General features: G+C 40.3%; 1 pseudogene; it reads right to left on the reverse strand.

Annotated features, from left to right (window-relative positions):
- Positions 1–6,221: 6,221 nt before the first annotated feature.
- LOC139012849 (small ribosomal subunit protein eS6-like) lies at positions 6,222–6,962 on the reverse strand (annotated as a pseudogene).
- Between the last annotated feature and the right edge of the window lie 9,763 nt (positions 6,963–16,725).

A 16,725-nucleotide genomic window follows, 5' to 3' on the forward strand; every position in this document is an offset into this window, starting at 1 on the left:
TATCCTTGAAAACCTATCAATTTAGTCCCTATTACTTCAAACTATATGACTATTTGTGCAAGAGCTAGCCTGCAGGTTTTTACTTTAGAACTATCCGTGAAAAAAATAACAGTAATAATAGATTGCAGTCAGTAAATTTATCCAGGGTTATTAGAGAATAAGTGCCATATAGATATATTTAAGAGCCTAAATTTTTACTGAACATCATTTCATATTTTCATGATGACTGTTAGCACTGTAAAAATAATTAACTATTGCACTATGCTTTAATACAGTAGTAACCTCATGGCTATCAGATGTTTGCCCCTACACTAAATGGCCCCAGGCTGCTTTATAATGGGGGATTCTACAGCCTCAGACTTCTCTACCTTTCACTGTGAGCTGTCATTTTTAGTATTTGGACTCTCTCACTCTATCTCAAAACCACCTTTGTTTCTAAGGTAGAGGTGGGGAAATAACCAAACTTCTTAGAAGTTTGGGCTTTTCGCTGGCTTTAATTTCATTGGAAGAAGACTCACTAGACAGGATGATGAATTGTGAAATGATGGAACAACAGAACAGAAAATAATTAGACAAGTGCACAAATTATGTTTTCTGCTGGTAATGTATACCAGCTGTTATTTCCTATCTGATCTTTGTACAGCTTGTTTTCTCCACATGCTATGATCTTGTCTTTACCAGACCTCCTCTGCTTTATTCTACTTCTACACTTTACCAATGAAATTTCACATCCTAATCCTATACCCTCAGAGCACTGCCCACTTTCCTATGGACATCTGCTAGCCCTGTGGGTTAGAGTTTCTATTCCAGTCATACATTCAGGTCTTGGATGAAATTGTAACAGTTTCCCTGGGTTCAAGCCCAGCTCATTTGGAACACTAGTTATAACTAGTAGCTGTAGCTCCTAATTGTTCTCATTCTTCTAATGTTAAAACTGAGCCTTTGCAAACCTCATTAGAGAAAATCTCATGACTTATCTATAAGATCCTGCCATGGCAGAGAGTTCAGTTATTAGCTTCTCATGTAGTCCAATGAGTCAAGGCAGGCTGTCCCTGAGGAAGCTGCCACCACCTCAGCACACAGAATAACACAGCCAAGGAAATTTCAAACTGCTATTCATCACCCATGTAAGAAAAATACTTCATGACCTTCAAAGTGGGCTTTTGTCCATTAATACAGCTCTCTGACAATGCTCAACACATTTACCCGTGGTGGATTTGACTCTTGGCTCAATGAAATCTAAAGGAAGTTAACTAGAAACGCAGAAGGGCAGTTTTTATTGCTTATTTCTGTGGGAGCCTAGAGAATTTGCTTAGGAATCTAAGTCCTTTGGCCTGAAGTACTCAACCTGTCACTAACACACACAGCAAGTTCATAGACTGGCAAAGACTGCACAGATCTACTCCCCCAGGGGAAATCATATCTGTTTGTCCTACTGTGCAGAGACATATTTAATAGCAGCCCTATTCTTTAAAATTAGTGTCTGTTTCATGACTTGTTTCACAGGATTATGTGTGACCATTAAATCAATATACCCCTTTGCAGAGGGCAGTACTCACTTCACTTTCAAAAGTTAAAGTTCTTTAAAACCATATTATTTTCCGTTTTCAGAACACCAAGTCGATTAGAACTGTTAGAATCACCCTCAAATGATTATATTTTATAATGTGTTTTCACATTGAGCAAAGGCAGGAGTGGGGAAATGAGCCAAAAGCTCTCCATCCGTATGAAACCGTAAGAGGACTAACTAAAGAGGTCATCTATCCAGAAGCTAAGGCTGCTTCAGAGGGCTTAGCTCAGAGTCCATCCTTTGGTCGACTACAGAGTGGGCTCTGTCTTCACCTGGGGTCAGTGTGTGCCAGGGGTCAAACCTGACACTGAAAGTAGAATAATTACTCATTCAATACCTGACTCCACATCGTGAAACGTCCCTCTAAATTATGCCTGGGTCATCAGAAACCATATCCATATGTCCCTGGTGCTCCTCCTGCTGAACACCTCTTCCCTGTCCGCCTGCCTTTTCTGAAGCCCTGGGCAGACCATGTAATGGACTAGCTCAGCGCCATCTCCCCACTGTCTCTAAAGAATGGAAAATCTTCCTTTCAACTCTAACACCCACTCCCGCTTCCCTGCCCTTTTTCTCCCAAGCAATGTAATTCAAGCTGAAATACAGAGCTGCTCACTTTTTTTTTCCCTTTTCTTTTTTTGTTCCTGTTGCATAAAAACTGAAAGGGAGAAACAAAGGCTCACGTGAACTCTAGAGATTAATACCCCTTCTGGTCCCAGCTGTCAGATTTATTTCTTCTTTGTAGCTAAATCAGGTCATTACGCTCCAAATCTTTATTCCAGATGAAAGATTTAAATCTCCACAGAACTTGAGGAGTTTGGGGGAGGGAGGGAGGGAGGGCATATTAAGCTGTACATAGTAATTGGCTGTAGTTTTATCTGGATGTTTGTATGGCGGCTGCTATCAAATTCCGATAAACTTTTATTGACCCCTTTCACTTTCCGGAGTCCCTGGGAATCCCAGCAATCAACTGCGTTGTCCCAGCACTCAGACTTTTGTGCTCAATTATAAACTCTCTCCGCATCTAAGCTGTCATGTTTCTACAGCGCTACTTTAAACAATCAAAGAAATTAAAAGATCCTTTGGGTTGCTTTGTAATAATAATCGTAATTTTAAAAGTTACTATAACTCAAGCATTTGTCCTTGACGTGTTCTGAATTATTTCTTAAGAATTTTAAAAAAAGAAAAAGAAAAGGCAGACATAATGGAAGGCTTAGAGATCCCATTTAGCTGCTTAAAATCAAAACCAAAGAACAGCAGTGGGAGCAGAAGTCTGAAAAGGCATTAAGTCATCAAAATCACCACTCAGTGAAACAGCTTTGGAACAGATGTCTCTCCCATCATCTTTATCCCAAGGACCCAGGAGGGGACATTAAATATATTAATAAAGATAATAAAGCAAATAGCCTTAGGTCAGTACCGCTTTCCCATATAGGTATTCCTCAGGCAGACTTGTTAAATGGTCCCAAAGCACCCCTCGTAGTTTTTGCTTCATGTAGCAAACTTATTTTCTCAGTATTTCAGGGATAAAATGATGATGCTGAACACTGAGCCCTAAATCAAGATACCTTTGTTGTACCTGTAGAAAATGAGGGTGTAAAAACTCATATAGGCCTAGTTAGGTTAAAGCGAGCCCACTTTTGTTCAGGAGCCCCTCCACACACACACACAAATCCAGATTTCTGCAGCCTTTTTGTGTTCTAACTTCCAGGAGGCAGCAATCATTATGATTCTATGTGGATGGCACCCCAGAGCTATGCAATGCAGGGCCCTGGATTTAAGGCCCTTTGGAAATGTCCACTTGCCATATTGTGAATCATGTTTCCTTTCCAACCTTCCAACCTCAAGACAGGTTGGTTCTATATTCAATTGTTTCAAGAACAGAATACTCCTCTGAAGGAGGAAAGGGGGAGCCTTCAAGGAGTGGAAGAAAAGTTCTTGGGTCAAAGCACTTATGTCAACAGTCCTGTGAAAGCTGCTGGGAACCTGCCATAAATGTTTGAATTCCTGACTGAGAGAAAGGCTCGAAACTAGGGCTGCCCCTGGTCATAACCTCAAGGCCCCATCTGACAAAATTATCTTTGACCTGTTCCTGTCATAATGTCTGAAATTGCCCCCTCTGAAGACCTCCTCCTTGTTAAGTGCATCTCCTCCAAAGGTCCCTATTTAAATGCTAATGTTTTGCTCACCCAATATCAGTCATTAGTTTATCACATTAGCCTCAGTCACCCAGGGAAAATGGAACTTGGTCGGGTAAGCACTAATGAAAGACAAGGTGAAAGGGATGTTCCAGAACATGTGTAGGGACCAGAGATGCGAGTGGTGGTGGTTAAACAGAGTTTACCAGGGTGGGCAGCTAGAGTGACAGGCAATACATGAATACTCCCCCTCTCAGAACTGGGGTACACAACATGCTTCCTGGAGGAGGGTGCTTTAAAAGGAAGATTAGGGGATACTTTAAATAAGTCTTATTGAATCCATTATAGTTTTATCTAGAGCTGGTCCTAGTTGGGTCTAAGTAAATCCAATAAACAAGACAGAAAATACTAACCCTAATCCTAACAAAAAAGATGGTCCAAAAGTCCATATGCCTGCAGGAGAAAACTCAGCTAGGAATTTGAAGCACGCATTTGGCCCTTGCCATTTAAGATGATCCACTGCAAACTAGGCCAACTCTGTTTGACAGAATGACAGCTATTCCCACAGTGGCTTTGGGATGTTATTTGAAAATCAGTTTATTTATTTTTTAAAGGCAACATCCATTGTTAGGCTTGTTTTTCTTTCAGTTAATCTAAATGGGACCATCCTTATCTGCAAGGACACATACCTTTTTGTGGAGCTTTCTGCAATGTACAGATGTGTTGTGTGGTAATGATCTTTGTGGTTAAATTGAGATGTTCTGTACTACAAAAGCCTATGTGCACAAAAAGCCTGGATTAGCTGCAGGAAAGAACTATTCACTGGGTGCCTAAAAGCACAGAATGCATAGCACAAGATGGCATAATGTTTGTGCAACCTATTTTTCAAACATATTTAAATCCATCTTGTTTTATTAATTTTTTAAGTGATACTTATTCTCAACATGCTCAAATATCTCCCAGAGGGAAAAGTGGTCTACAAGAAAGCTTTTGATCTTCATTCACTTTCAAGCATCTGCAAATTATAAGACCTGTTGGGGAGATAGTTGGCTCATTTGTTGGCTGAGAGGCACTTTTGTTTTCAACAGGAAGAAAAATGTTTGTTTAAATTTGGAGGAATCGCCTAAATGTAGGAAATAGTAATGTCTCTGTATAAATGAAAATGTGTGAGTTTAGGTATTTTCCATTGGCTGGTCACTGGGGGAAAAAAATCAGAATACTCAATTAATAAGGCAGTAGCACAGTATCCTTCAGAGTACACCTGTGTTCAAGAAAGCATCTTTGCACTTACGGCATGACCTGCTGGAGGTGAGAAAGTTTGTTCCTGGGCAGGAGGAAGATGACCTGCTGAGATAGAATTGTGTAGTGTTGGTGAAGACAAAGCTTTCTGGTCAAACTGACTTAGACATAATTTCTAGTTCTAACAGTTTCTACATTGAAACTGGAGAATTCCCTTAATTCATCTGAGCCTCACAGTATCTGCAAAATTGGTAAAATAATAGTCTCTTCTTTATAAGATTCTTGTTAAACATTAAAATGAGGTAATGCCTATAAATGGCAATGCACATATAATGCATAATACCTGTCACATGATAAGTATCCAATAAATGACAATAACCTGTCACATCATTATTCATCCTGGAAATTTTAATCTTAGGCTACATCTCTATCAAGCCCTTGATATGGACATTTTTGGTCAAAACATTTTTGTGCAGTGAGGTAATTTAAGGCAGGGAATTATTTACAATTAGAAACAATATAAGCATTCTCAAATGCTAGTGTAACTTTCATAAGTGAGTTCTTGTAGTTGCACATAAAATATTTAAATCAGTCATTTCTCCAAGTTCTGGGAAAGAGCTAGGGATACGCACCCTTAAGCACAGCATCTAGACAGGAGTCATCAAGTCTCTTTACTAATGGTTGCTTCAGAGGTGTCCGAGATACCTTTGAACTACCTGCGAACTGAAATCAGTTTGTCACCAAGAGAGACAGAGATAACTTGAAAAGGTTACTGTCATGTGTGGCTAAACTCCTGATTTCCAGCTAGTGCGCTGTGAACATCTTAACAAACAAGAAAATCACTGATTCAGTCATTCCTCTTCTCACCAAAACCATTTTCCATCTGTCAAAGAGACATAATCTCAACACGGTTTGTGGAGCATGGACAAAGATGAATAATCTTTGGTGTCCCTGTTATTCACTCGCTAAGTAAGTCAGAGAACAATGCCAAACAAACAGCCCTCAGCTGGTGTTTCTTGTTCAGATCTTACAGATTTTTGGGAATGTCTAAATCATTAAGAAAAAAAATCATAAAGTCCATTTCCTATAATTGTATATATAAAGAAACATGCCCCAAAGAGGTTAAGGAATTCACCTGAAGTCAGAAGGCTCGTTATGGGCAAAACTATTTAGAAGGCATGGTCCCTGATAGTCTATCCAAGCCTCCTTCCACTCTCTGCATATACGACTTTAAAAAAGAAGAGAAGTTTGCATCTTTTTTTAATTTCTGATCTTACTTATTTGTTACTCTTAGAAAATCTCATTTTTTGACTGAACTCAAAGGTAGAAGCTCTCAGAGAGGACAGCCTGCGTCTCTTGGCAATCTGTTCCTGGCATTTATCTTTGGCCTCCTTCATTCTCTTAGCCAAAAGTTTAGCCTATCCTGTGGCATCTTCCTTATTTTTTTAGCATGCTGTTTCTTCAGAGCAATATGCCTATGTTTGTGTCACAGGACGCATGGAGTAATAAGATGCTGAATCTTGGGTGCTCCAGTCCTAGGTTTCTTACCTTCTTTATTTAGGGGCTTTCTCACAACGTTTTAAAGGACATAATCTTTAGAGAAATTAAAGTTGTGGACTCTGCTAGCTCTTTTGGGATCTTGGCAACAAGGCACAGAAGTATCCGTGAGACCAGGAATATCTTTCTCCCCTTTTTTCAAAGTGACCAAGTTAAAAACACTCCAATTGGCATTCACAATGCAACCCCAAACAGATTTGCGCTTTCTTTCTCCAGTCCTTCTTGGTTTATAACAGAAATGTCCTTATCCAGTAGCAGGCAGTCACAATCATGGGTCAAGGCACCCTGCTTCATGGGGAAACCTAGTTTCAAATCACACAACCCTTCCATTCTTCACCCAGAGCTTCGGCAGCAAGTTCTGTGGCCATACACTTCTTATAAAAGGTACAGAGTTTGTATTCATCATCCACTTCAATCAGTTTCTGGCAGCCAGTGGCTGGGAAAGAGATGTTTAACTTCATCCTGAAGCAGCTGACAGCCTTGGAGGCACCATGAAAAAGAGCTGCTTCTCTTCTGATCCCAACGTGCATGAGTCAAAAGGCGGATTCTCACGGAGAGTTGCAAATCAGACCACTCTACTGAAACCAGTAATTTTATCCAATGTTTATTAAAACAAATCAAGCCATGCTATCCTGTTAACTTCGCCTAGAATCCTCGGTATACTGTGGTCTAATAATAACATAAAAGATTAAAAATCTATTTCAGCAATGAGACAAGCCAGACTATGCAGAAATGCACAACTTGAATCCAATTTTTAATTATAATGTTCTTATGATAAATTTTTTGAAAAAAAATTTACTTTTTCAGGTTTTCTCCAGTTAGCCCAGTTCCTTCCTCAATCACTTTTGTGAGATCTATACACACACACACACACACACACACACACACACACACTTCCCCATCCCTCCCTTGTTTCTGCCAGGAATTGCACATTGCACTAATTTCAATAACACTTCTGCAACAAGGACAGCTGTTTTTGTTTGTTTGTTTGTTTTACTTCTGATATGTAGTAAACAAGGAAGAAGTCAGAGCCTTTCTCAGTACAGTGAAAAGCTACTCAGCTACTTCTCAGAGCTGGGAAGGTGTGTGTGTAGGAGGCTGAAGAGAATTAAAACATCAAACAAGAATTTGTCTGTTCTCTATCAGTGTGAAAACTAATATAGAACTGGAAACCTTGCTTCACGCTTCTTTACCCCAGTGCCTGCAAAGCTCACATAGTACCCTATTACTCAAACAGAGAATGAGATGGCCTGAGGGCATTCTGCCAGGGAGTCAGGAGCAAGGCAAGACCGAATTCAAGCTTCCCTGGTACTGAAGACGACCATTAGCTTCCACTATTTCTGACTTTTCCACGCTTGCTATCTAATTATGTCACATCTTGAAAATGCAGCGAGAGAAAATTCCATTTCAGCTCTAATAATAGAAATGGGTAATATTTACCACTTCAACAGACTGTGCTGTGTTGTGAATGAAAGCTGCCTCTTCAGCTACATCATAGAGATGAAGTTGCTTTGGCAATAGTAGAGCATGTGGGAATTAGAAACCTAAGTAGACTATGGGAGTGATGTGATTTTAAGAAAGTAATTTAATATAAATAGTGATGTTAAATGGCAATCTCACCCATAAAAAAATGCATGTTGGAAAGGAAACTAAATGTCTATGTAGGGGGAGGGGGAAAGGCAATTTTAAAATGTTATTTTGAAGTATATTAGTGGCACCGAATCCTACTCTATTGAAAGATCAGATCATTTTCCCAAACAAAAGTATAGTCTATAAATAGTAATAGCAATATGCTGCATTCATCAAAAATAGGAGGAAATGCCAAGATGTCATTGAGCTACAAATGTAAACAAAATCACCGAATTCTGTATGAAGCACAACCAGTGTGGGAGAGCAGGAAGGAACAGCCTTAATGAAAGTTTTAATAAAGGGGTCTGAGGAGGAACACTGCATCTTCTCTGCTTGGCTTTTCTCCCTGTTTAAGTCCACGATTTGCTGCAGTTTTCAGATTTCCAACATGTTCATTAATGTAGTTCCCCATCAGGTTTCAACTAGGAAGTTGCAAGTGGACACTCACCTTGAGGAAGTTAGAGATGCTCTGAGCACATTAGAAACAATCCACTTTTTTTTTCTGGGTCACAGTTAAGGACAAACAATATCAGCTAGTGAAAGTGTACAGTCTGCCTGGGGGTGGGGGACAGAGGAATGATCTTAAAATTAAAAGGGGCAGCAAATTTGCAGCAAATAAACTTTTTGAGATACCAGTAAAGTTCAAGAATTAAGAAAGGATATGATCTAAGAGGAAGAGCCATTGATTAAGTTCTGAGCTAATTAATACTTAAAAAACCTTTATTGTGCCACGATGTGTCCTAACAGTTGAGTTGGGGCTAGCTAGGAAGCAACTGTCAGGACCCCAAAGTCAATTAAATTAAGCCTTAAGTCCCCTCAATGTCACTGTCTTCCGTGAGTCTCCTTTGAGATGTGGGGAAAGTGGGATAACAGACTTCCACTAAAAGGTGTCCCCCAACTTATCTTGGATCTTGACCCACTGCAGCCTGCTATCTGGATCCTCCCTCAGTTGGTGCAGCCTCCCTAGGTCTCTGATACAATATAGTGAGCAAAGAAAGCATGCCTCATTACAGAACCTTAGGAAAAAGTGTCACCACCACGATACACAAAGGCCTTGTGGGAGAAAATTTGTAGATGTCTACATCAAAATCTGTGATCTATACATCATGTTCTTGTCATTATGTTACCTTGCATATTTTAAATGCACCATAGTTTAAATAAGTGCCAAATTGTCTAGCTATTACATACTGCCAAATATGCCTTAAGTAGAAAAGGACTGTGCAATTTTTAATCTAGAGAAACCATGAAAAACTTCATTTTTCTAAGTATAAAGTGTGGAAGGTAGGATGAAAGAGAGCGTTTCACTTGATTATAAGCTTTAAAATATTTTTAAAAAAATTAGACAATCTATGCCAAGAGTTTGTGAAAGTATACATCATTTTAAGGAATAATCCAAAAGCAAAATATTTGAAGAACATGGAATTCCACCCTAGTGTGACTATCATATTTTTCCTGGGAGCAAACCATTTTCTAGGAGTGGAAGATACTCAAAGGCTCTGACTGAATGTCTAAGAGGAGTAGAGAAGAAGCAGCACTCTTTAAAGAAAGGAGTTGTGGTGGAGAGAAAAGGTGAAAGAGATGTATGTGGTGGAGACAATGCAGAAGAAACTGTCTATTTCATATTTTTGCCCATGGTCCCATGTAGCAGCCATGAGAACCCACACTGCAGACATCTATGACAGGGAGTGAAATTGATCCAGGGCTCCAGCTGCTGTTCTATGAAATCCTCCTGAGCCTTTGCCTCAAGGCTGTACCTCCCACAGGCAGCTGCCTGTCAGAGACCTTGCGTTCCTGGTTCCTGGGAGACAAGAGACTCCTTTATTGTCCAACTTGGACTCTAGGCCTTGGGGAACCTTCCATAGACCACAGGGCATTCTAGGATGCTTCCACCCAACCTTTTCTCCCTCCTTCACTCACAGTCAGGCTTGCCTCGGGGTCTGACAATTCTCCCAGCCTTTCTGAATCCCTCTCTATTTCCTTTCATAGGCATCTCCCCTAATAAAACCCTAGCACATTCAATTGTCTTGCTCTCTGCCAGAAAAGAGTGTGAAAGTGACCTAGACATCAGAAAGATTTCTTTGTTTCCTGCAAGCCTCACCTTACCGTACATATGCAAGTTTTCTCTCCATTTTTTTTCTCCAGAAAAACTGCATGGAGTATTAAAAATTCTCCTGGGTGAATTTACCTACCTTGTGAACTACTCACACCTACTTGGAAGACAATTTTTGAGAACACTTTGAAAAAGCACTCTAACCACACACAGTAAGGCAGTTTATGCAGAGGCAGTTCATGCATTCAAATAAATTCTCATCAAATGTTGGAAGTCGGGTCTTGGTTTGGGTGCCTTATTTTTAATATTTTAAAGCTTATAAATCAAGTGAAACACTCTCTTTCATCCTAGCTTCCACACTTTACACTTAGGAAAACGAGGTTTTTCGTGGTGTTCTGTAGGTTATAAATAGCATAGCCCTTGTCTATTTTCCGCATATTTGGCAGTGTGTGATATCTATTTGGCATTTGAATTTCAACTATGGTGCATTTATAATATGCAAGATGACATAAGCCATAAGCTGGGCTTCTAAACTGTGGCTTTTTATGAATGATATTTAAAATAATGTATCAGGAGGTTAAATACCCACCTGAAATTGTCTCTATGTCTCTTTCTACACACAATTGGTTTGATTGTTATGATTGTCAAGATAAATCAGTAAAGAGTTGAGCCAATTGTGCCTTTAGACACAGCTTTAAATATCCCTACAATAGATGAAAAATGAAAAGGTTAAGCTAGAAAACATCTAAGGTTTCTTCCAGCTTTAATAACAGGATTCTCTGTTTCTACGGTGTAATCTGGTCAGATATGTTCACAGTTCTCCCTCCAAAACTATGAGTTCCCTTTCATGAAATCTGAGTACAATGGAATATCCTTCTCTAAACACATTCAGCAACCATGATTCCAGTTTCAATATATAGGGAATGCTGGGCAACTGCTTTAACTAGACTCGTCAGATGATCAAGAACCATAGCATTGCCTCTGAGAAGGGACAGATCCCTCTTGCTTCCCTCCTTCTTTCTGTTGCTGCTCTTGGGGAATAAGGATGGGAAAATTAGAAGGGCTGGCATACTCTAAAAACAACCCAACACAATCTTCCCTAAAGATCATACTTTCTGCAGCCAATGCAGAAAGTACATTCTAAAGGGTCTTGCCCATTGAACAGTGGCATTTAACTATGCTTAATCATCAAAGTCTCCCAAAGCCACAAATGCACAACTAAACTCAAACTTTAACTTAAATGATGAAAGTATAAAGAACATTAGATTTGAGTAGGAGTCAAAAATGTCTGCCCCTCCTTCCTAGCCTCCTCCAATATCTAAAAGATACCAAGTCTTACAGATGTTATGTCTTTACATTTCTAAGACCCAACATCACTTTTTCATATCCTTAGCTTAAATTCAAACAATGCTCCCCTTTCCTCCAAACTGGTCTCCTCCTAAAATATCCAAATTCTTTACAAAGGCCTTCAGTGTCCTATGTGATCTTGTTCCTGCCAGTGTCTCATTCTCTACCTCTGCCACTCACCTACTGTGCTCATAGTCTCTGGCCTTTCTATTCTTAGAACCCAATATGTTTATTTACTCCGTAATTTAATATAAATCTCATGACAGCTCTGTGAGTTCTGTGTTATCCCCATTCTCCTGGAAAGAAAACGTAGGTTTACAGAGGTGAGATAACTTGTCTACAACCATTCATCTAGTAGAGTCAACATGAAACCAGACTCCAATAATTTAATTCCAGAACTCTCTTAACCACTGCACTCTCTGCCAGTGTCTCATTCTCTACCTCTGCCACTCACCTACTGTGCTCATAGTCTCTGGCCTTTCTATTCTTAGAACCCAATATGTTTATTTACTCCGTAATTTAATATAAATCTCATGACAGCTCTGTGAGTTCTGTGTTATCCCCATTCTCCTGGAAAGAAAACGTAGGTTTACAGAGGTGAGATAACTTGTCTACAACCATTCATCTAGTAGAGTCAACATGAAACCAGACTCCAATAATTTAATTCCAGAACTCTCTCTCTTAACCACTGCACTCTCTGCCTCCAGACTCACCTGAGTGAGACCAATTAGGAAACTGTGATTCTAGTCCTGGTCTGAGCGGAAAAGGTGGCCCTGAAAAGGTTAGTAAGAATAGCTAGGAAGCACATTTCAGAATAACATGCGACAGTTCTTGAGCCAACTAAATATAATAGTTACCCCAGGATAATCTCAACTTCAAATGTTCTTTCCAATGACCTATTTGGGCACTTGCATATTATAGACTGTGAGTTCTGAAAATATGGTCCTTGTAAAACTAAAGTATACATAAAAGTCAAAAATAAACCCTAAGTGTAGCATACAACAAACTCCAGTATTCATTTTATATGATTTCATATCAGATTTAAAACCAATAAAAAGGTTTATATGGAATAATTACACAAACACACACATACACACTCACATAGATACATCCTCCAGCACAGTTTCAGTTTCTTTTCACACATACTGTAACAAATAATCTTAAGGTTCATTGAAAGAAAACATGTGCACAACTGCGTATAAAGTTAGCTTTTCTCAGCCCTTCTGGCTTTTAGTGCCAAAAGATCAATATCATATATAATAAAAGCCTAATATGCTAAGTGTCCATTCGTCCAGTTGTCTATTTAACCAATCAAAGCATAATATGCTAATGATATGCTAAGGCCACTCAACTGCTCACGATGCCATGCACTGACCACCAAGGGGCAGATGCTCCAATAGGTAGGTTAGCTTGCTGCTGGGGTCTGGCTGATCAGGACTGAGTGAGATGGGCCAGATATGCCCTGGAGCCCTTCTGTGGTCCCTTCCCCGGCTGGCCAACCTCCCGCATTCCTCCCTGGCCCCGATCGTGCACCGGTGGGGTCTCTTGGCCCGGCCTGCACCTCTCGAAATCTGGGACCCCTCAGGGGATGTCAGAGAGCCAGTTTGGGCCCAATCCTACAGGCCAGGCCGAGGAACCCCACTAGTGCACAAATTCGTGCACTGGGCCTCTAGTACAATAATAAAAGTGATTGTGAGAATGTCTAATTGGGTCTTGTTTATACTCTAGACATTTTCTCAATCACTTTTATTATTGTATATAGGTCTTTTGGGGCTAAAAGAATGAACAAACTCAAGACTTCACTTCCCCTAAAGGTATCCACATCCTAATCTCAGAATTTGTGAATATGTTATGTTACATGGCAAGGGAGAATTAAGGTTCCAGGTGGAATTAAGGTTGCTAATCAACTACCTTGAGATGGGGAGATTATCCTGGATTATCTGGGTGGGTTCAATGTAATTATCAGGATTTTTATAAGTAAAAGAGGGAGGCAAGAGAGTCAAAGTGATGAGATATGAGAAAGATAAATTCTCCCCTGGAGCCTCTGGGAAGGAACACAGCTTTGTCTGAGACTCATTTAAAACTTCTGACCTTCAGAACTATAAAATAATAAATATGTGTTGTTGTAAGCCACTAACTTTGTAGCAATTTGTTATATCAACCATAGGAAACTAATACATCCTGCCCTATCATATGAACAGGAGGAAATTTTGGACTTAAAATTCTAAAATCTCACCCAGAAAATGGCGGAGGTATAGACGGACGTGTCCTGTGCCTTGTCCTGGAGCAGATAAGGGTGAGCAGCTGAAACGGGTAACATACAGCCCGAATAGGCAGAGGATATTCAGCTGAGAGACAGTCTGCAGCTGGGAAAGACAGAGAACTCCCGGAAAAAGGGGACGATTGGAGACTGCAGCTGAAATCTCTCCGGGTGCGCCGGCTCAGCCGCGGAGACCGCACCATCTTGAGTGGCTGTTACCGGCATCCAGAGATCAGCTACTAACCTGGAAACAAGGGATCTCAAGCAGCATGACTGCGTGAACTCAGACGAGCACTGCTTCTTCTCACGGAAAGGTTAGACTTCCCCTAAAGGTGTGGTTTGCAATTCAGGTTGGAGAGAGGATCGCGCACAGGGTGAAATCTGTGCCCCACAGAGTCCTGGCCAGCCTGGGTGAGGGGCTGATGGCTGTTTGCAGGCTGGCCACAGCCCCTTCAGGGTGGGGGTCCCCACTGGGGGACCTAGACAGCCTGGGTGAGGGGCTGAGGGCTGTTTACAGACTGGTCAAGCACCCCAGCGGGGATCCTCACACCATGGGGGTGTGGCCAGCCTGGGTGAGGGGCTGAGGGCCATTTTCAGGCTGGCCACACACCCCCGGCGACCGAAGCTCCCAGCCTCTCCTTTTTTTCTTTTTTCTTTTTTTCTGGGATGTATTTATCTTCTATAATTGAAACTTTGTAGCCTTGAGCGGAGCCCAGGTCCGGCCAGGGCAGGTGGGAAGCTTGGCTTCCTCCATTGCCAGGGGTAACCCAAGCCTCCTGCTTGCTCCAGCTCTGTGGCCGCTGCCATCTTAGTTGAGTTAATTTGCATACTTGCTCCTGATTGGCTGGTGGGCGTGGTTTGTCAGCATGGCTTGGGTGTGGCTTCAGCGTAGCAGAGGGATGGTTAATTTGCATGTTTCTCTTTTATTATATAAGATGTTAATCTTCCTTCCTAAGTTCTAAGAGCTGGAGCTATACCATACTCAGCTACTGACAGGTGCTTTGTACATAGTAGGTGAGTAATAAATATTGGTTTGACTAACAACCTAGATGCTTATGGAAGGCTTCTTGAGGAGATGACATTTGAGTTAGATCTCAAAGGATGAATAGGAATTTGCTAGGCCACAGCCAATATGGGGTGTAGGGATGATAGGCAGGAAAAAGGACACATGCAAAGGCAGATAAGCATGAGAGTTCCAGTACTTTTGTTAGTGGAAGCAGGAATTCAGTGTGATTGCATAGAAAAGTAGATGTACTCACTTCTTACCACTTGAAAATTCAAATTAGACAATAATTTATGAGTAAGAAATCCAAAAGCCAGTGTGAAATTAATAGTTGGGTGTTTAGTGAATTGTGACAAAGTAGACTTAGACATTTTCAAGTCTTTAGCCCATAGCTGCCTTGTAATAAGTGTAGACTAAAGTTTCTCTAATTTTTTCCTAATCTAGAATATTGTGATATTTTGGCTTGTGGGGCCCTTAGAGATAATTTAACTGAAGACTGCTTTGGTCAGATTAAGGAAATTAAGATCCATAACACAGAGTTAGTTAATGCAGAAATGAGACTATAATCCAGTTGTTTTAACTCACAGCCTGGTGTCATTACCACCACACAGAAATTACACAGCCACATTTCATCCTCTCACCCTGACACAAAGCAAGCAGTAGCCCCACAATATGTCCGTTACTAACCTCCAACCACCTTATAAAACATACAGGAAGAAGACTCTGTCATGAGTTCTCTGGCTATGTATGAAAAGAACCAGAAATGCTATCCAATACAAAACAACCATCCTAAGTCTTAAGAAAGAGTAACAAACTTTGACGGAGTTATTTTAGTGATACAGTGTGATATGAATTCCTACTTTTGCAAGCACAACACAGGGCATGTTCTATGCAGTAAATTCAAACAACATTGTAGCACATATCTGATTTCCATCCTGAATCAACCACTCTGTAGCTGGGTGATCTAGAGCACCTCATTTAACCTCTCTGAGCCTGTTTTTTAATTTTTAAAATTCAGGTGTTGGATCTCCAAGGTCTTCTCCAGCTCTATGTTTTACATGTGACTTAACTGAGTTAGAAGAGAGAGGGGGAAAAAGAACAAATTCCCACTTGGACAGAGGTTTACTCTTCTTTCTCCACAGTCAAACCAACAATCCTAATGATATTTCTCTTTCAATCTATAAATCTGCCATACTAGACATGAGTCATATACCCCCAAATTGAGACTAGTTCTATATCCTTTACAGAAATTCTGTTTGACTAACTGTTGCACCAGTGTCCTAACCATCTTGTACCAGCAACTCCAAGATTCAAGACATCTGTGTTTTATCAGGGGGCATCTTACTTTGCAAGCCACAGTGTCTTCATCACGAACCCACAACCGTTTTTTTACATTAAAAGTATATTGACTTCCCCAGGTACAAATGGGACAGAGGATATGTATGCTTTGTCCACCTTTGTATTATCTTCCTTCAAAATCTCTGGGGCCTTGGAAATAAAAAAGAGTCTAATTCACAACAAACAAGAAGAAATAGAAATAATTTATTGCTATGGGAGCAACTGTGTCTTACTTTGTGATATACATATATGTAGTTTCCCAGACAGAATCACCATGGTTTACCTTTGACTGTCTCCAACCCTCAAATAGAAAATTTATCTCCTTTCCAATTCAGTTCCATCTTTCATGCACATAGGTAAAATTTATCCTTTGATTAATTTCTTTTGACATACATGATGTGGATCCCTACTTTCTTGGGCTCTCCCACATATACCTAAATATTCACAGTATGTCTCTGAGAATGTAAGGATAATTTCCTGCAAACACAATTAAGAACAGATGGCTAAAAACTACAAGGTAGTATTTGCATAAAAAGATCATCTTATTTTGACTGTAAAGTTTTACATTACTCTTAACTGTTTTCCCTGAAAAGGGAA

Source organism: Myotis yumanensis, unplaced genomic scaffold (genome assembly GCF_028538775.1).
Source record: "Myotis yumanensis isolate MYYU_CA2020_CCGP unplaced genomic scaffold, mMyoYum1.0.hap1 SCAF_6, whole genome shotgun sequence".
Classification (NCBI taxonomy): Eukaryota; Metazoa; Chordata; class Mammalia; order Chiroptera; family Vespertilionidae; genus Myotis; species Myotis yumanensis.